The sequence below is a fragment of the Panulirus ornatus genome, chromosome 37, assembly GCF_036320965.1.
Source record: "Panulirus ornatus isolate Po-2019 chromosome 37, ASM3632096v1, whole genome shotgun sequence".
Lineage (NCBI taxonomy): Eukaryota > Metazoa > Arthropoda > Malacostraca > Decapoda > Palinuridae > Panulirus > Panulirus ornatus.
In genome coordinates, this window is record NC_092260.1 from 18,801,659 (window position 1) to 18,823,353 (window position 21,695).

The 21,695-nt window shown below is 46.4% G+C and overlaps 1 protein-coding gene across 3 annotated transcripts in view; it reads left to right on the top strand.

Moving 5' to 3' along the window:
• Positions 1-21,695, top strand: part of LOC139760557 (gastrin/cholecystokinin type B receptor) — a 280,378-nt gene that overhangs the window by 43,959 nt on the left and 214,724 nt on the right. For 2 of the 3 annotated variants that reach the window (XM_071683897.1, XM_071683899.1), the window contains exon 1: positions 8,001-8,179. The exons of the other annotated variant lie outside the window; for it this stretch is intronic. The gene's annotated coding sequence lies outside the window, so the exon portion shown is untranslated. Of the gene's footprint in view, positions 1-8,000; positions 8,180-21,695 lie in introns of those variants that run through there. 3 annotated transcript variants of the gene reach the window in all.

Below are 21,695 nucleotides of genomic sequence, written 5' to 3' on the forward strand. Positions count from 1 at the left end.
ATGGCACGATCTTTGAACGCTAAGGTGCGATCTTTGAACGCTGAGGTACGATCTTTGCATGCTGAGGTACGATCTTTGAATGCTAAGGTACTATATTTGAACGCTAAGGTACGGACGGCCTTGAGGTATGATCGCCTCTCCCTCAAGAGTGAGGTCAGAGATCAAGGCCAACCTACTTTAAAGGTCATCTTACCACCATGACCCGAAGGTCGTAACGCCCCCATCGGTCGAGGATCCTGTCGTCGCAGTGACCTAAGAGGCGGTGGGTCAGCTTGGCGACTGCTCTCTCTCTCTCTCTCTCTCTCTCTCTCTCTCTCTCTCTCTCTCTCTCTCTCTCTCTCTCTCTCTCTCTCTCTCTCTCTCTCTCTCTCTCTCCCCCCAAAGTTCCTCGACGGAACTCGCACTTTAAAAGATCTTTTTTCCACGAAAGTTTTCCTTCGTGGTAAAGAACCAAGACAACGGAAAGAATTCGGCAGGAGAGAGTGTGAGGTGCAGGAACCCCCAAACTCCCCGAGAGAGAGAGAGAGAGAGAGAGAGAGAGAGAGAGAGAGAGAGAGAGAGAGAGAGAGAGAGAGAGAGAGAGACCATAGAGGAAATTTGGCGCCCCCCCCCACATGGGGAAGTCGCATGGAAATATTTCGTGGGGAATATTTTTCTCTGATAGGTAGAGTGTGAACAGGTAAGCCAGGTGGCTCTGACTCACGCTGGCAGCTTACCATCTGGCGCGGCTCCACCTGGCAAGGGAAGTATTGCGAATAACGCGCGCGCGTGTGTATGTGTGTGTATGTGTGTGTGTGTGTGTGTGTGTGTACATCTTCCTCACCCGTGGTATTATTGTTGTCTCGAGACGACCTGTCATAAGCCAGAGCTGCGGGAGGGTTCAGGGACCTGTGAAAGTGGGATGGTATAGTCTCTCTCTCTCTCTCTCTCTCTCTCTCTCTCTCTCTCTCTCTCTCTCTCTCTCTCTCTCTCTCTCTCACACACACACACATATTATTTATTTTGTCTGTCTATCTATCTCAACATGTTATTGTAGACAGCCATCAAAAAGCCTATCGCAACATCAATCTGTGTATTCATTGAGCGTGTTCCTCGTTGTTGGGTTTTTCGTGATTGGCTCAAATATACTTTTTACATGTATGCCAGTATAACAATGATGGTGTCGTGTGTGTGTGTGTGTGTGTGTCAGTGGGAAATATAAAATTTAACCTTTGGCCTGAGCTGTAATGAGTAAGTCAAAGGTCAGTCAGTGTTGCCTGTGGTGGTGTAGTGATGATGACCTGGGTCGTCCTGCGCAGACCGGGCGAAGAATGTAAACTCGTGTATATATATATATATATATATATATATATATATGCGAATTCATCATCATTGTTGAATTATATAACACCTTCTGTATCTAATTATTACATATGTTCTCGAATGTAAGTGTAGAACCATTTAACCATTTACCCTGAAATGGATGCCAGAATCCAGTTATAAAAGGTGTGCTTTGGAATAATTACTCTTTTTACAGCGATTAACCACAAATGCTCATGGCTGTTGTTTCCCCAGTAGAATCTTTATGAAAGAGGATACGTATATAGAACAATCCTGCAGCACTCGAAGGTGGATTAAGTAAAAAAAAAAAGAAAAATTCACAACCGTTACACCAAGCAACGAACAGTAGCGTATCGCTCCCCTAACACGTCCGTCACGCGAAGAGACAGACTCGAATGGTTAAGACTCCGAGCTATGGTTTCATCCCCTCCGCCTCATCTCATACAGAAAGCCGTTCCTCGCAAGACACTGGAATCCTACCTCTCTCGCTTCTTCCTACCAGGGATTACCTTCCTCCTTTTGTGGCCAGACGGCAATGCAGCAGATAACCTGGAAACCACTGACTGCGGATATTAGGTTTTAAGGATTTCGATGCCTTGGGAATTCTTAGATCTTGTGGATGTTTCGTCTGAAGGCTTAGTTTTTTTTCGGCCTTTGAACTTCTTGGTCCCAGAGTTCACTAGAAATTGGGTGTTTGGTTTTCCTTGACCTTCTTGGTCCCAGAGTTCACTAAAAATCGGGTGTTTGGTTTTCTTTGAACTTCTTGGTCCCAGAGTTCACTAGAAATCGGGTGTTTGGGTTTTTTTTTTGCGAGTCTTTGATCTTTTTGGGGGGTAATACAGTGCAATCCTCGGACACTGCACGGTTCCCAGGGTAAATACGTTGAGTCTCATCTGTCTTTTCTGATCTTGATGATCTTTAGTCAAAGAATCTTCGGGATCCGAGGGAAAAGCTTTGAGCTTATATAGATCTTTGGTCTTGGGTAACTCTGAGTGGGACCTTATATTCAAACTGCTCAGGACCAGTGTGTTACAAGGGTAACCAACCAGCCACACCCAACGCTCACCTCTACCATCCTCCCTCATTCCCTCCCACCTGATTTCCTCCTCACCCCCAACCCTCCCTTCATCACGCAGATAGTCTTCGTCGTCGTAATGGCGCCACCAGCCAACCAGTGATAACTCGGGGAAAAGAACGAGTGGGTGGAGGGAGAGAAAAAAAATAATTCTTTTATCAAGGTTCATTTTGTGACAGAGGGAGGGGGCGGGTGTGTGTGGGGGGGAAGGGGAAAAAAATACATGTACACATTTTATTTTCTAACGTCTAATAAAACATTTTGCAAGAGCCTTTCGCGCTGGGCGTCGCGCTTTCGACCGTGAGTCCACGCGCCACATGGGTGTTGCCTAGCCTGCCTTGGGTTATGCCGTTTAGCGTGTGGAATACGTAAGTACATCGATAAAAATAGTTGGTTCACAGGCGAGGTTTATTGAAAACATGATATCTCAGCCGCCATTATTACATATTTCCCTTAATAATGAAAGTGGGGTTAAGCTCTGTGTGTGTGTGTGTGGAAACCAGCAGTGCAGGTGTTGGCATTTCTTTTATCTATTTCGTGTGTGTACAGGCAAACGCGAGGGGTGATGCTGTGGACGAAGAGGAGATGACTGAGGTCATAGAAAGATGTTTCACACACACACACACACACACACACACACACACACACACACACACACACACACACTGTCTGCCATAAACCTTATCGTATAACCGAGAATCGAAGGTAAAGTTTTTATGAAGCTTCATCCCCGCGGCATCTTGATGTCGCCGACTTCCCGACACCAATATTTGAACCTTTTGAACACGACGGTACGAACCCTTGACCACGGCTATATGAACCCTTGAGCTCGACGATATGAACACTTGAGAACGACGATATGAACCCCTGAGCACGACGGTATGAACCCTTGAGCGCGACGGTTCCCTTATGGTATGACATCCTAGTCTTTGACCTGACCTTTAAGTGTTATGTCAAAGGTCATACCATCATATCCAAGGGACGTATATCGCACCGTTGTGCTCAAAGATCGTAACATTGTGCTGAAGGATCGTACCCTTGTGCTCTGGGGATCGTACCTTCGTGCTGATGGATCGTACCGCCGTGCTCTAGGATCGTACCGTTAGTGCCGAAGGATCGTTTCGTCGTGCTGAAGAATCGTACCGTCGTGCTCAAGGATCGTACCTTCGTGCTGAGGAATCGTACCGACGTGCTGAAGAATCGTACCGTCATGCTGAAGAATCGTACCGTCGTGCTCAAGGATCGTACCTTCGTGCTGAGGAATCGTACCGACGTGCTGAAGAATCGTACCGTCATGCTGAAGAATCGTACCGTCGTGCTCAAGGATGGTACCATAGTGCTGAAGGATCGTATCGTCGTGCCTGAAGGATCGTGCCGTCGTGCCGAAGGATCGTACCGCTGTTAAAACTACCAGTTCTGGAAAGTTCCGGTTCCCCCCACCCCACAATATAATCAGACTGAATTTCCTTTCTCTTTGGTCTCTTGATCCTGACGCACAGCCCAAGTGTGTGTGAAGCCTCCGTCTCCATCAGGTAGTGAGGGAGGGAGCAATCAGGCAACGTTAGAATAGATGAAAGACATCAATTACGGACTCGTGTCTGTTGCCCAAGCCGACCCTCCTCCCTCACTCCCTCGCACTCGCCAGAGCTGAAAACGACGTAATTTCTTATCCAGTTATCTCAGAACAAGAGGAACCAAGTCCCTCGACTGAGCTTATGTTACGGCTAACCATTTGGGTGTTTGTTAGGCTCCCGAGGCCTGCCTCTGGTTGTGCCGGGAGCCTGAAGTCACCTTCTTGCGAGGCCGTGTCACCGGGAGTATGGTCTCTTGTCGAGGGCCTTCTCACTGCATAGTAAATACAGTATTTCCCTGCTCCTGATTGAAGCGTAGCCCTCGAAACTGCGGCAACCCCCAGAACTGTCCTAGGTTTTATGTATGTTGATGTAAACCCACTATATGTAATAGTGACAATCCATTATATGTAATAGTGACAACCCGTCGTATGTAATAGTGACAACCCATTGTATATGATAGTGACAACCCATTATATGTATTAGTAATAACCCATTATATGTAATAGTAATATCCCATTATATGTAATAGGGACAATCCATTTTATGTAATAGTGACAGCCCATTGTATGTAATAGTAACAGCCCATTATACGTAATAGTGACAACCCATTGTATGTAATAGTGACAACCCATTATATGTAATACTGACAACCCATTATATGTAATAGTAATAACCCATTATATGTAATACTGACAACCCATTATATGTAATAGTGATAACCCATTATATGTAATAGTGGTAACCCATTATATGTAATAGTGATAACTCATTATATGAAATAGTGATGACTCATCATATGTCACACGAAAGAAAGATCGTGAAGTGTAATTCTCTAACTTCTTCTATTCATTCATCTTTTTTTTTTTTACTTATAGGAAACTAACATCTCGTTCTTCTTGTGATTTTCCCCTCTCTCTCTCTCTCTCTCTCTCTCTCTCTCTCTCTCTCTCTCTCTCTCTCTCTCTCTCTCTCTCTCTCTCCACGTAACAGCACACCTGGGGCGCAGAGCGAGTCAAGCAGCCCAGTGTCTCAGACGTGTCGATCGATTACCTTTATTGGAGATAAAAATAGGGCGAACATCATAGCGGCGCCCGAAGTTCGGTTCTGTCTATTGCCTCGCCGTAGCGGTCCTATGGTGCAATAGAAGGGAGACAAGGAGAGAGAGAGAGAGAGAGAGAGAGAGAGAGAGAGAGAGAGAGAGAGAGAGAGAAGAAGATTTACGATAGTTCCCCATGCCTGTTTGAACTGCTGCTTTACAGTCTTAAGTTTTGCGAGGTGTCAAACGGCGAGTATTCCCTGCAGCGTGGCGCAGCGGTGTTCAGAGGGGGTTATTGCCAGGGTTCGAAGCCTCGAGATGGGAGGCGTGTTCTTCACTATCGTTGTTACTGTCTGGCTTTTGCTCGTGGTGATGGTTCTCTCTCTCTCTCTCTCTCTCTCTCTCTCTCTCTCTCTCTCTCTCTCTCTCTCTCTCTCTCTCTCTCTGGATATATATATATTCCTATGAGTCTACGGGGAAAATGAAACACGAAAAGTTCCCAAGTGCACTTTCGTGTAATAATCACATCATCAGGGGAGACACAAGAGAGAAATATAACAGTCAGTTGATATACATCGAAGAGACGAAGCTAGGACGCCATTTGGTAAACATGTGATTGTCCATATATCTTTATACATACATACATGCATGTCGTTCTCTCCCCTTTTTGAGCCATAGTTTCGCACATGCATCACGTGAATGGATCGATAGACAGGAGAGATGTTATCTCGAGTAGAGAGAGAATGAGGGGAGGTAGGTGGAGATGGGTGTGGGTTGGCGGACTGAGCGTTGTGGCGGCGTCTGTTATCTTGCCCCACACACCGCCGCCGATGCCGCGAGGACCCAAATATTCCCGTGAGACGTCGGCGACACGACGCAGGGGGAGGGTGGGTGGGTTGGGATCGCCTCGTCCAACAAAATTAAAAGTTTCCTTTCTCGGCGCCGCTCAGTATCCGGTAGCGGGTTTTTTTTTTTTTTTCAAGTCGACACAGTCCTGACCTTTCCCGGGCGCATCCCTCTCCGCTGACGTATAAGGCCGGAGTTATATTTGGAAAGATCTTGTCATGAATAGTTATGGAGGACAAACTATATTTGGTAATTTGCCTCCCAGCGGATGATCAGTGTGTTGATGATTGGTTCGCCTGGTTAGTTGTTATTGGGTCGTTTAAAGGTCCTTGACGTACTGGTTGCCAGGGTTATGGAAGGTTGCTGACGTCGTTATAACAACCAGTCTCGATTGCCAGGGTTATGGAAGGCTGTCATCATCAAGTTATAACAACCAGTCTCGATTGCCAGGGTTATAGAAGGCTGTCACCGTCAAGTTATAACAACCAGTCTCGGCTGCCAGGGTTATAGAAGGCTGTCACCGTCAAGTTACAACCGCCAACGGAACAAAAAGATTAACATATGAAACTTGAAATTACTTTCTTCATGTATAATTTTAACATCTTACACGTTCCTACCGTACAAATGGCTCTTAAATCTTTACGTAGTAGCCAAAAAGTCACTGTATATTATTGTTTTTTTTATGTGATGAAGTGGCAATATGTGTTTAATATGCATCTTATTCTTCAGTGAAGGTGTACGACACAGGAATACCTCCGAACTACCCAATGGTCAATAAGCTACAATTCGTGATTTCACCTCCTTCAGTAAAACTGCCTGGCAATTTAGTCTCATTAGGGTGTGGTATCTGTCTGTTGGTAAAAAAAAAAAAAAAAAAAAGAATTGTAGTACTGAACATGTTTCCCTTACTTTATTAGGAAAAAACAAAAACTTTCTTGAGACAACAATTTGAGGTGTCATACTCTGAGTGAGAACCATCAGCCTTGGCCAAATCCTGTGCAGGAACGTCTCGGTTGCTCCTCTTGAGTTTCAGAGCTTAACCCCCTGTGTTCGACGGGACGACCTTTGGGTATGTGGCATGACCTATGATACGTGATATCAGGGTCATGCCGTGGTGCTCAGGGGTCGTGTCGTCGTGCTCAGTATCACGTGGTGCTCAGGATCGTGATTAGGGTCACGTCGTGGTGCTCAGGGGGTCGTTCAGTCGTGATCAAATTTATGTCGTTCACATACCGTAAGCCAACATGGATATGATCCGTTCACCGGGCGCAGTCATTAACGGGAAATGCAGATGCCATACGTGTCATGCCCTCGTAACATGATCACCAGATTGCCAGGGTATTGGTAATTGCGCTAATTACCACAGCGTCAACCTCGCCCGTTTAGAAAAGACATTGCGGTGTTTACCAGCGTCATTACTATCAAAGGTTTACACAGTCCACGCAAGGTCTCTGCCACACCTTTGTCATCGCCACAGGGGGCCTCCTCCCTACACACATACACACACGCGCGCACGTACTGCGCGCTCTGTTCCACACTCGTTATGTAATCAGTCAGTTTTTACGAAGTTACAAAGCCTGACCCGCAAAAACCACAATCCCTAGGTCGCACACACGTTGCATACCCTAAATGTACCATGATCACAGTGAGGCTCTGTTGACTCGACCTGGCCTGGCCAGGTCAGTAGCACGAGAAGGGAGGGAGGAGGAGGAGGAGGAGGGGAATGTGTGTGTGGTGAAGACAGACGTTGTTAACGCTTAGGGTCCCAGCCATACACAGGAGCTAGTTAGCTCCTTCGCCGAAAAAGACAAAAAAAAAAAAAAGTAATAAAAAGAATCCTTTCCCGGAAAAGATCCACCGAGAGCTAAACTAAAACCTTTCGTTTTTGATTCTTCTACTGATCACCATTTAAGAGGGCCAGGTACTTCATTTCAGGCAAACAGACCCATAGTAACTATAAAATCAGACGGCATTACACCCTCAGTTTGTGGTTAGCAATTGATAATCACACGACGTAAAAGCAGGAGGAGTCGAGGGATTGTTATTATCAAAGATTTCGGGGTGAAGCGTAGCGCATGTGGCCAGGGGGTGTGTGGAGAGGGTGTACCCACTACCCGTCCACCAGTTGTCAACTGGATCTCGTGCTGGTTGGAGGTGCGCGCTGCACGGAGGGGAGCAACTCGCGCGCTCGCTCGATCTCTCCCTCTCTCTCTCTCCCCCTCTCTTTGAACTTGAAAACTTGGCGTCGCGTGGGAATGTGAAAAGTTGGAACTCGTCATAAGTTTTCGTGTGCCGTGGTGACGTCGCTTGATTCCAATAATGATATTGGTGAGTAATTTTAGATGAGTATATTTTTAGAACACTGTCAACCTTTAGGTACACGTTGTGAATTTTTGAGTGAAAGTGGGTCAGCAGGTTTTATTGTGTCGCTGACAGAAGTGGTTGTGAAGGTTGTCGCTGATGATGTATTCGTCAGGTTGTGGTTGTTTGAACCACCATCATATCTATGACTAGTTTCTTCTCTCTCTCTCCGATAACGAGATGGTAAAGAAGCGATCATCAGTAACAGCATCCTGGTAGGGTTCCCAAGCGGTGCCCACACACACACACACACACACACACACACACACACACCTTACCTCGCCACCCCTGGCATCAAAGAGCATCACACTGTCACTTACATCGTGTCTCCCTTCATCTTTTGACATTTGTTTTTTCTGCCAGGAGACATTACTTAAAGCTCTTATTTTCTTTGTTCAGTCTTCGTCTCATTCGTCTCTTTTTCACTCCTAAGCACATGTAGGCGTTTGGCAAAACTGTTGTTACTGACTGCTTGTTAAGAGGCGATGGACCAAATTTCTCTATATTTTGATGTTATATTTTGATGTTAGTGTTTTTAGAAGGGCAATAACCCCATCCTAGTAAACAAAAGTCTGTTGTGCGTAAAACGCCCTCTTACGGTCTGTTATCGTGTGTGGGACGGTTCGCGAATACCTGATGACGTGGTTTATATAAAGGCCAAGCTTGAGTGTTTACCCCCAGACATTTCCTTCCTCCCACCCACCCACCCCACAAGCTCCTCGCTCTATTCCCCGTCAAACAGTTTTATTTTGTTTAGAGTACCGATCGTGGGTACTGTGTTCTCAGCAGGGTCGGGGCTTTCTGCAGTTTACGTTGCCCAGTTTACGCCAGGTATCCATTTATCGACCACCCCGAAAAAGTAAGAGGAGGGTGGGGGAAGGGGGTGAACAGCAGGGTTGGCCACAGTGTGAGCCGGCTGCTGCTGCCCATGTCCAGGCCGAAGGACTCGATCCTGTTTTGTTCCCTGTGTCTCCTGCAGCCAACAGGTCTTGACCAGTCTCTCACCTACTACAGTTTACTTCCTCGGACTTATGGTCGATGTTTCCTTCATTTTTATCTTCACCCACTTCGACATTTTCTCGTTTATCTTCCCCCCCCCCCCCTCCCGGACCACGCTCCCCATTTTCTCAATACTTCCTTCCCATCAACCTCTCTCATCCTTTCCCTCACTTCCTCCTCTTCCATCTCCATCTCGTTCATCTCGTTTCTTCCTTTCCCTTTCCTTTCATCACCTCCCCTTCCTTTACAACCTCTTCTATAACCCTCCTTTCCTTGCTGTTTCCACCAATATCGTTTTATCCCTCTTACCCCTCCCCGCCCCTTACCCCTCCCCGCCCCTCGCCTCACAGCCCATCTGCCCACACCTCCCCCCGCCCGTCGTCACCTCCGAGGGAGGTTAGCCAAACAGTATACACAAGCGAGCGAAGCAAGAGAGCACTACCTGAATCCAAGGCTGAGTACGTCATGTCTAATAACCTCTCTCTCTCTCTCTCTCTCTCTCTCTCTCTCTCTCTCTCTCTCTCTCTCTCTCTCTCTCTCTCTCTCTCTCAGTAGCGTAGTGAGGGGAGATGAAGAAGGGATAGGTCGGGGGAATAATAGTTTGAAATAGAAAAGGTAGAAGGGTGTGTGTTTGTGTGTGTGTGTGTGTGTGTGTGTGTGTACGTGTGTGTGTGTGTGTGTGTGTGTTTATGGTCAAAGATTCTGATGAATGTGGGTGATTTTCTGGAAGCAAGTTTTTTTGGGTGCCTTATGTTGATATCCCGGCAGCTTGGGGTTGTATATGTAATGTTGTATATTTTGTTTAGTGGAAGGAGAATTTTCTAAACTGAGCTGAACCTCACTCATTGTGTGTGTGTGTGTGCTTTGAGGCTTCGAGGGAACCAAGGGTGTTCCGTATTTGTACTGTTGTTAGGGTCTCGAACTCTTCTGTACTTTGCGTGATCGTTGTGTTCACGTCTCTCCAGTGCTTTAGGGCTGCTCCTCTTACGTTTCATACGAACCGACTGGTTTAATCTGTAGAGTCGCTCGTGTTGCTATTCTACTGTTTTCAAAGAAGGAGGAATTCCTCGTTTGGCGACGAATCGTAAAGCCTTACTTTGTATATATCTCTTACAACTTCAGCATGCGTGAATGCGAGGCGAGGAATGTTAGAATAGGTGAACGGGTTTGGATAGCTATGATCACGGCTTTGACCTGGTGAGATTTTTATGGCTGTCCGGGAGGTGCCAGAATCTGTACAGACTAGTCAGGGATGCTTTTCCTCGTGCGGATCTCTTCTTGATAGGATCTGTTAACAAAACTCTTGATGTTAATGTGCAACCCAGGATGTTGCATCCTTCTTGGGCGCTTCCTTGTTACCTTCTGTGATTATATCGATGGGTTTGATTCCTTATTCTCTCTAGCACCAATGTAGTGACTTTTTTGTGTTCGTTTTTATCTTCCAGTCTTTACGAATTTGTTTAGCCTGGTAGTCTCTGACTGCGCTAAACGATTGTATGTTCTGGAGGAGAATCGTTCGGGACTACTACTGGCGTGTCGTCACCTACTTGCTTTTGACACCAGCTGATGGGGGGAATCCCATCTGTGTAAGTTATGAATAAGTGTTGGTGGTAGAACGTTGCCCTGTAGGATCCCGCGGAAATCGGGGTGACGTCACAGAGTTGGTGATGACATCTGCAATGCGTTGGTGCAGAGGGTCCCACGGTATTGTCTCGGTTGGTCTCTGGCATGCCTAGCTGTGGTCGTTCGTGTTGCAGGACATTAGTTCACGCTTTTGTCAAAGACTTTGCCCATATCTCTTTGTATAACTGTACAATTTATTCCCTGTCCTCTGGAATTACCAGTTTTTTTTCCTCACTCTCATTCTTTGCGTGCGACCGCAATTGCTGAAGTGGTGGTTTTGCCCCTCCGGAAGCCGTATTGATCTCGGTTATAAGAAGTTGTTATTTTCCCTGGTGTGCACCTACTAACCCAAGAATTATCATTCTTTCAGAAAGTTTTTCCTGGGATTTCCAGGAGGGCAGTTTGGCGATGGTTCTCCGTGTCTGCATCTGGCATATCTGGTTTGCGGATGATCGTTCTTCATGCTTGTTTGAACCCTCTGGGGGGAAAGTATCCAAGTGCTTAGCGTAGCATACACGTATTGAGAATGTATTTGAATTCCTTTTGGAGTAAGCACGCTGATTTGTTTCTATTGTCATCTGCTTTTTTTTTTCCCCGTTCGATGCCGAGTTCTTTGTCTTCCCTGGATGGCTTTCCAAAGTTCCGGAAAGTCAATTGCCACTAAGGGGCAGCTGCTTAGGGGACAGTCAGGCTGAGTCTATGGGTCTGGTGTGGGAGGGTTCTTTGTTCCTAGTCAGCCAGGCGGTTTCTGTTGGCTTCCGTCTTCATCTCGAACATTTGTTTTCCATCTCTCTCTCTCTCTCTCTCTCTCTCTCTCTCTCTCTCTCTCTCTCTCTCTCTCTCTCTCTCTCCCATTCTATGGTCCATTTACAAGAAATCATTGGTTGTGAATTGCGCCCACTAGCACGCACGCACGCACTTTCATGCGCGTATTTGAGGACGAGAACGTTCACTCCAGCACGTTACTTGTGCGACTCTGTGGAACCACAGTCTCGATCCCGTGTTCGGGATCTCTCTCTCTCTCTCTCTCTCTCTCTCTCTCTCTCTCTCTCTCTCTCTCTCTCTCTCTCTCTCTCTCTCTCTCTCTCTCTCTCTCTCTCTCTCTCTCTCTCTCTTGTCTTTTGTACCAACTTATACATTTCATCCAAAACGTATTAGCGACGTTATGTATGCATACCTGTGCTTTAAGGTTGCTCCTGTTATTGAAAGGATTGACTCGTCCTGGCATGGAGTGCTGGACTGTCACATTTAAGGTAGTTGTAGTTTCTAAATACTTGACAAAAGAGTTGTTCCCGAAGCAGTTCAGCTGATCACTCCTCCAGATATTACGTTAAAACTAGATCCACTTGCGAGAACTGACTTCGTCCGTACCATCGCCGTGAGCTACACCCCTCGTAATACTCGGCGAGTCAGTGCGTATCTTGATTGCTGTGTGGCCGGTAATGACTCGAGGGTAAAGCTGTTGTGACATCTTGTTTCCTTTTCCTACATCGCTAAGCTTTGGAATATTACACCCGTTCGTGTCCTTACGAGCAGTCACGAGCCCCTCCCTCCCTCCTTCCTCCCTTTTTTCTGTGTGTTTTCCCACTTTCTTACAATCCCTTAGATTAATTCTACTTTTATTTGTTTATTCATTCTATTTTATGGCTCATAGAAAGACTCTGTCGAGAAATCCGTGCCCAGAACCTTCATCAAAACGTAAAAAGGAAAACGAAAGGAAAAAAAAAGGGAGGTTGGGAGGGTTAACGACAGTGCATTAGGGAACGACGTGGTTGGCATTCCGTTGAGCCACCACGATACACAAATTACGTGGACGTGGCGTCCATTTCCAGCTGGCTGGACTGACACACGCGGGGCACAAGTCCCAGCTGGGCCTTGCCGGTGGGAAGTGACGGGTCTCGAGAATTATGACCCGTGGCTTAACATTCCCGTCCCCCTGACATTACCTCATCATACACCGCACACTCGCGTGTTCCGTGAGAGCCCATTTGTCTTCACAGGGAAGTCACGACGTCAGCTTTATTTAGATAGTTCTCACCACTTCTTATGGATGTGATGCAAGAATGAGAAGAGGAAGTAGCTGGTTAAAAGCCCTTGGATGTGCTGGGAAAGGGGATCCTGCAGAAGTATATTGGTAAATCTATTGGTAGTAGGTTCAGAGAACTTTCATCACTGACTATGCAGTTAGACGGTTGGCTTGCAGTGTCCCTCCTCCTCCTCCTCTCTCATGCCGTCAGTATTTGAATCGTTGATTAATAAACGTATCTGGACACATCGTTCAGACCCCACCAGGCAGAGAGAAGGATGAGGATCTGACCGTCGTCATAGTGGGTGACTGACTCTTGTGTGTGTGTGTGTGTTTGTGAAGTTCATTCCCACACAGTTTGGTCAGGATTCCACCACTGGTCTGTGTGATGCTCGCCACACAGGCGGAGGAAGGGATGTCCCCATCCACGAAGAGTTAGATAACCATGGATTTGTTTAGAATTATTATGCGTTTGTTGTGCCGCTGACTTGGCAACACAAAGCCCAATCCTCTGATGATCGTTAATCCGGAAATGATTAAGGGCAGCGAGTGGTAGGGATTAGCAAGCTGTAGTAAAATGTCCTCATTTAGTGTAATTAGCGAGAGTGGTGGCAGCGGAGCTGGTGTTGTCACAGGCAAGTTGTCTGCCTTTGGAATTGTGTGTGTGTGTGTGTGTGTGTGTGTGTGTGTAGGAACAGCTTGTCAGACACACACACACACACACACACACACACACACACACACACACACACACACACACACACACACACACGCGTCATGATAGGGTTTATAGAGGTGATCTGTGTAAGGTTATGGTGTGGAAGGAGAGAGATTAGAAGCAGAGAGAGTTTCAATCAAGAGATTAATGCGAGTAAGAAGAGAGGAGGATTTGTTCCTGGTGAAGGTGGTTCTGCCGCAAGGGTATGTGTTGTCCCCTAGGCTGTTTTAATCTGTTTATGGATGGGGTAGTGAGGATGTAGATGCGGGTCTTGGAGAGAGGTTCGGTTCTGCAGTCTTTTGGCGGTAGTGGGGGGGAAAGGAGGTGGCTCAGTTCCTGTTTGCTGCTGACGCCGTTCTGGTGTTAGCAGACTCTTATTATAAAGACGAGAATTGTGACGATGTAATGTTACTCTGATCATAATGGGGGAAGGACTGTATTCTTACAACTTTTGCTCGTTTCATTGATACATCTATTTCTTTATTATACTTAATTCCTACGTCCCTTCTGCACCAATGTGCAAAACTAGCCCATAATTGCGACACATTGAGACATATTATGTTATGAAATCACTCTTCTTTATTGCTTTTTATTAGTTCTTGCTTGCTCGTATATTGAGGTACTGATATGAAATTCCCTTTGTAAAAACAATCATCAAACTTTCAAAAGTCGTCATAGATTCTTGGAGTCGCTTTCCTAAATACACACAGTCCTTTGTTTTATCGCTTACGCTTTGAAATGCTGAAACTCTCTTGTTAAGACCTTGTTCTCTCATTATATTTCATACGTATAAACAAGGCAAAGCTGTTATATGATATTCTTGAATCACGGTGATTATTCGAATTAGAATAATTGATTTAGTCACTCATACTCTCGACCCCTTTTCAGGGCTCATTGTCATGCAGACCAGATGGAGTGCATGTCCCTTACAAGACAGCTACTCTGCAGTGCGTCCTTCGGTTCCCCATACTTCTATAATCTATCTGTCGAAGCGATCTCCCCGCCCCCCTTGCCTTTATTCCTCCCTGGAGATTTAACTTCTGCAGGTTCTCATTCGGAGAGACGCGCCGTCTCTCTCTCTCTCTCTCTCTCTCTCTCTCTCTCTCTCTCTCTCTCTCTCTCTCTCTCTCTCAACTACGTGACCCACCAGGACTCTGGACGCCAGATTGCCACGCGACGCCGCCAGTCGGTTCATAACCCGGGCGCACCATCTCATCTGGGGAGCAGGCTACGTGTTCACGCCTTTTGGTGACAAGACTCGCTCTTTGGCTGCTCTGATTGAACTAAGTGGGTTAACCCTCACGAGGTGTTTAATTCTTTAGGTACCTGATTTGGCCCTAATACATTGTGAGGATTCGAAGGGGCGATCGGATAACTTGGCCTATATTTGATATATTATCATATAAAAGCTGCTTTGGGAAATATGAGCCTCAGCTAATTTTCAGTGCACGGAATTCTGGAAATGTATCGTATATAAACGCAGTAATTATCATAATTTCTGTTTATTCCGTCAGTTAGATGGATTTGCTTCGTCCTGGGCGATGCCCTTTAAGTGAGAGATGCTCGGAGTATTAATGTTCTCGTGTATCATCCTTCGCGTTGAATGATAGTCTGACTTCAAAACAAACGATTATAACTTCCCACGTCACTGGAATTTGGTGCTTCTCGAGTATACCGGAATACCACTTGAATTGCAGTCATGTTTATATATGTGTATGTGCGTGTGTAATGTAAGACAGTAGGGGTGTTTTCCCGGTGTGTTTGCCCATCATGAAAACATTTAGACGTCCTTCGTGATTTTGAGTCAGACTTCTCCAACGAGTGGAGGTTGCGGCCAGAGATCATCTTTGGGGGAAGATGTATCACTTGAACGTCGATGATCCAGACTTTGGCCTGGCAACGGCAGTTTTCAGGTCATCATGATATCTGCTGGTTAGGTTTTTTTCCTTGGTGGCATTGCTACATGACCACACGTACTGTCATTTCAAAACACTTATCCCTATGTTGTAACACATCTCAGTACCTACCCCCCTCCCACACACACACACACACACACACACACACACACACACACACACACACACACACATCCTGATAATCTACCTCGCTAACACGGTCATCCTACCACCTCCACAAGTTCACCGTAAAACACCAGCCACACCCCAAGTACAAACGTCAGCGCATCACACTTCACTCCGCTCCTTCCCACGCCTTTCATACCCCTCCCTCCCACGCCCTCTTCAGCCTCTCCCCCCCCCCTACACACACACACACACACACACACACACACACACACACACACACACACTTGTCCCCAGGCTGTGGGAGGTTCTTGTGTTACGTGACCTGTTGACCTTACACAGTGAGGGTGAAGAATAAGCTTTATTCTTTCTGATGTACTTGGAGTGGCCGGGGAGAGGGAGGCAGGCCTAATCTGAAAGGTATCCCGACTCCATACACATAACGCACGCCTACAGAACTACATTCGGTAAATGATGGAAATTTCTGAGTGGCAATATTGAATACGGAATAGAATATATATATATATATATATATATATATATATATATAGGGGATAGGGGAGAAAGAATACTTCCCACGTATTCCCTGCGTGTCGTAGAAGGCGACTAAAAGGGGAGGGAGCGGGGGGCTGGAAATCTTCCCCTCTCGTTTTTTTTTTTTTTAATTTTCCAAAACAAGGAACAGAGAAGGGGGCCAGGTGAGGATATTCCCTCCAAGGCCCAGTCCTCTGTTCTTAACGCTACCTCGCTAACGCGGGAAATGGCGAATAGTTTGAAAGAAAAAGAAATATATATATATATATATATATATATATATATATATATATATATATATATATATATATATATATATATATATATAATACCAATTTCAACTCGTAAAATCCTTTATGAATCGACCAACAAAACGTAGTCTTTAACGTCCTCGTAGATGAGGTAGTAATAATGAGTTGTAATGAGTTTCAGAGCCACTTAAAATCATCCAGATAGAGGTTCATGATATTCATTATAATTAGAGACAAAAGAATAAATGTACGTTTTCTTTCTCATGATGAACGTCTAAGTAAGTAAGCGACCTTGCGAGTCGCCAGGTGTTAAGGTGTATCGGTCATACACACAAACTACAACTTCCTTCACAGAGGTTATTAGTGTGGGGGATTGGCATGATGAATAATGCACTGAGCACCCATGTAGTAGTCCACACATGGCAAACACGTTGACCAGACGTTCATGACGTTTTACGACATAATTCTCCATTGAAGATCGTCGTCTTTTGTCCTTATCCGGACTTCTTCGGCTCCTCCGGTAGCTCTCACTCTTAACCAAGTGGTACGACCAGGGCCTTAACCCTGGCTGGGAGGAGGGCGGGGTGGTGAGGCCAGCTGGCCACACTGGCAGTGATGAGGTGAGGTGATGACACTGCCGGAGTGACGAAGTGAGGTGTTGACACCAGCAGGGACATTGTGTGTGTGTGTGTGTGTGTGTGTGTGTGTGTGTGTGTGTGTGTGTGATTAATGAGGTGCATCATGTGGTAATCTCCCGGATGTAGGACGGGTATTTTCGATAAGGAAGGTGGTGGGGGCATGTGGAGAGTCGTCTCTTAGGAATAGCGTGGGTGTCTTGGGTCGGGCAACTGTGGGCATGTGGAAGGGCGTATCTTGGCGAGCGGCGTGCGCGGCGGAGTACCGTGGGCGGGTGGAAGCTTGTGATGCACGTGGGTGTGGGAGAACTGTGGGTCGTGTGAACATTAACCTCTTGTGGATCGGATGAACGTGGGAGGAATACTTGCTCGTGGGAGTACTGTAGGAGGGTGAGGAAGGAACTTCTCTCCGGCACTGCGCGGGCGTTAGAGTGGCACCCGTGTGTGTGGGAGTACTGTAGTGATGCGTGTGTATACTCAGTCGAAGGAGGACTTAGAGAGTGTCAGGGTAAGCTCCAGGGGGTCATATAATCATATATTTCAAAAGCCATACTCCATTTTCTTGTGATGTATTATTACATACACGTTTTTGATTACCATCAAAATAGAAATGCGAAATGAAGAAAGAATTAGAAAATGTTTTCGCAGAAACTTGAATCATGATTTGGAATATCTGGAAGAGAATATCTGGCAGCCATCTATAATTGCCCAGATTGCCCGGGAAATTGAAGTCATTCGACGAGGAATCAGAGAGGAAATAGGAGGATCAAAGCCCAACAACTGAAAATGTAACGAGAGACAAATGTTCGTCCGAGAGGCAGATGATCTGAGAGTTTATTACCGGATAGCCAGAGCGACAAAGGTGTCCCGAGCCAGGACAGGGGGTTTTCGAACCAAGGGCAGAAATGTTTCGGACCGGGACAGGGGGAGTGTTCCGAACTGAGACAATGGTGTTTTGAACCGAGACAGCGGTGTTACGAAGCGAGACATTGGTGTTACGAAGCGAGACAGAGGTGTTCCGGACCGAGACAGAGGTGTTTTGGACCGAGACGGAGCTATGCCGTACCGAGACGGAGTTTTTTCGGACCTGGAGAGACAGAGATAATCCCCACCAAGACACAGAACGTCACGTCTCCTGCGCTACACTATCGTCACCCGACTTCACAACTGGTGTACGTGGTAGTATCATTTGGAGACGCTAGTCATTGGAGACTCGACTCCTTTCTGAGGGATGTCATCCAGGTGGTAAATGTCATCCGTGTGTGGCGGATGTCATTTGTCTCGTGGGTGTCATGGTGGATGTCTCCTATTTGGTGATGCCTATCGATATCTGGGTGTCCTTTATTTGACGGATGTCTCTCTCGTGTGGTGGATGACTTTCCTGTTCTGGAAGTCGTATCTCTGGTCGGCTTTATCCGTAGGGTGGATGTCACCCACTGGGCGTTGGATGTCATGCTAGTGTCACAAGGCAACCCATGTCGTGGTAACGTCATATGCGCCGTGGATGAAAGACGTCACCCGCGTGGTGGATGTCGTCCCCAGCCGCCGGTGTGGACGTCAACAGGTGTGGAGGACGTCGGCGGCGAAGTCGGTCTCTCGTTGACCGTGCGGGCGTGGCTGTATTAGTGATAGCTGTATGACTGAGTGGCAGGAGGCAATTAGATGTGAACGACAAGTTCATCAGCTTGGAAATATACCGTGTCATCGGGCGGGGTCTGAATTCAGATCGATCTCAACACATTTATGAAATCATGAATGAGTAAGTAGGTTAGACTCTCTCTCTCTCTCTCTCTCTCTCTCTCTCTCTCTCTCTCTATTTCTAACTATCTATCTGTCTGTCTATCTATCTATCTATCTATATATATATATATATATATATATATATATATATATATATATATATATATATATATATATATATATACAGAGAGAGAGAGAGAGAGAGAGAGAGAGAGAGAGAGAGAGAGAGAGAGAGAGAGAGAGAGAGTTAGGCATGGACATAGCCATATACATGAGCTTCTATCAAAGTGACGTACACATACTTACACATGTGAGAGGGGCGACAGTGCGTCGTTCACCGAGGAAACCATGAGAGAACAAATGCGCTGACGTCTCGCTTATCCAACGCCCTCGGTACTCGACAGCCACCACAAGTGGCGCCCACCACGTCCGTGCGACTGCAAGATCAGTACGTCCGAACGATCGAAAGGTTTTCACTTGTCCATGACCGCAAGCTCAGCTCGTCCGCAAGTCCATGACCCCCACGGTTGGCACGTCCACAAGACCTCAAGGTCAACACGTCCACAAGACCCTAAAGTTAACGAGTCCGCATGATTCTAAGGTCATCAGGTTCGCAAGACCCCAAGGTCAGCACGTATGTAATGCCTCGACACGGCCTTATGACCCTAAGGTCAGCACGTCCGTGCGACCCCCCCTCACACCAAGTATAACTCCTCTTCGGCCAGCAAACTCCTCCACACATGCCAATCTGATCGATCCTCATGGTCCCATCCAGACATGGCCCACACTGCAGGAATCGCGCAATAGCTCACACTCTCGTGGGGTTCAGTATTTCATTATCGTTAATCCTTCTTTTTTTACCAAAAGTGTCCCACATTTTTATTTTTTTCAAACGCTTTCTTCCGGCCGCATTGAGAGCAGCAAGACATTTAGGAATTCCTGGAAGTTTGGCAGTGTTATGAAAAAACCCGGAAATTGCCTTCAGGTGAACCCGCTTCCATTGGATGTGTGTGTGTGTGTGTGTGTGTGTGTGTGTGTGTGTGTGTGTGTGTGTGTGTGTGTGTGTGTGTGTGCGGCCATATCGTCGTTCTCAGTGCTCGCGCCGTCGACCGCAGGGGTCGTAACGTCGTGCCCCAAGTGTTCTTCCCGTCGTCTTCAAGGGTCGTACCGTCGTGCTCAAGGGCGTCAGATGTTAACAGGTTGGTTGTACCTCCAGTCAGTTCCTCACCTCCCACACACACACACACGCGCGCCCAGCACACACACACACACACAGCACGTCCTGGGCTGGGCTTTGAGCAGCTCGTCTTTCGTCTGGTCGAGGCGCAAGAATTACACCACCCTCGACTGGCGAGTGGGTTAGTGTGTCGCGCCTCATGACAACGCGCGCTCTCGTTTGACCCAATATTTTTTTTTCTTTTGGTCGTGCGGATCGTCGCTGCCGTCGTCTCCACCGCCACCATCGTCACCGCCGAGTCGTGCTTTGTTGCTCGTTTTTCGTTTTCTTTTCTTTTTTGTCGCTTCCTTTTCACAGCTGCTGGTGACTGAGGGGCTTTTCCCCTCTTGGCTTTCAAAACGGTGTCTTTTATCCTGTGTTCATACTGGGAGCAGAGAAGCTTAGAATATATATATATATATATATATATATATATATATATATATATATATATATATATATATATATATATATATATATAAGAGAAAGGGTGTTAGATGTATATACATTTTTTCCTCTTCCGTCTCTTGTTGGATTAGTTTTATGTGAGACCTTTGTGCATCCTAACCAGAGCCTGGAGGAGCCTGTCTGCCTTCGTCTCCTGAGGACTGTCTTGCGTCTCCACAGACGCACACTGACTCATTAGTCATTGTAGCGTCCAAGGTCAAGGAGGCACCTGAACGCTGTAAGAGCGTTCCGAGATTTGTTTTGGCACCGAGTTATGACGTCAGACCAGGCCACCTTTTGTGGGTATTCTTGGTGCATCGTAACACCCAGGACTGTGTGTAACTGATGACACTCGGGGTCATGGAGGGTGTCATAGGGAGCTCCAAGGTTAAAGTGGCTCACTCAGTTCATCATACTCCTGTTGTGAAAGTATTCACTCTCACGACGGTCATCAAGAACCTACAGATCTCGGACAACAATCACCTTAAAAGAATAGGAATATTAGTTTATTTCAAGAGACTCCTTCGGGAACTGTCACTCTGCACTTCGATTAGTGATCCATCCCGGAGAGTCGAACTTCTGCGAAGGATTCAGGTTGCTTCATCATGGCATCATTAGCCTGGCCTCATACACGGATTATATTCCTGCTCCTCTTGAACGCTTGCCTTCAAAGGGTTATCTCTGTTTGCCCCCTCACAGCTGTGTCAATAGTGATCATTGCACGGTATTAGCTGATCATTCCCACCCACCAATCCCCCTCCCGGAACTGGAGATAATGTAACCCCGAGTAATGTAAGGCGTTACAGGATTAAATGTATCCAAGAGTCTTGCATGGTATATTTGCATAAGTCTCTGCTCTTGCTGTAAAAGTATGTTGCTTGCTGAATTGGCTATTAACTTTGAAATGACCATTTGGTCAGATTTGTTGAAACACTCCTTAAGAACACCGACCTTATGGAGGTTAATCGATTTACGTGACCTTCTCACGGATAATTGGTCATTCCGCCAGAACCAGCATAACATGAACATTTTGAAAATGGATAGATTCATGGAAGGAACATTACACTCAGGAGGTCGTGGTTCTGCGGTCTAGTGATCTAGATGCAGATCCAGCCATAGCATGTGTGTCCCTGTTAAGGTATGTTAGGTTTTCGTCAGAAGGTCTTTGTGACCTGAATGAAGCGTGGATGCAGAAATCAAAACCATCCAGTGTTTAGATCGATCTAAACATTCTCCTGATATCCCGAGACTAAATGGAAAATAGTAACCAAAT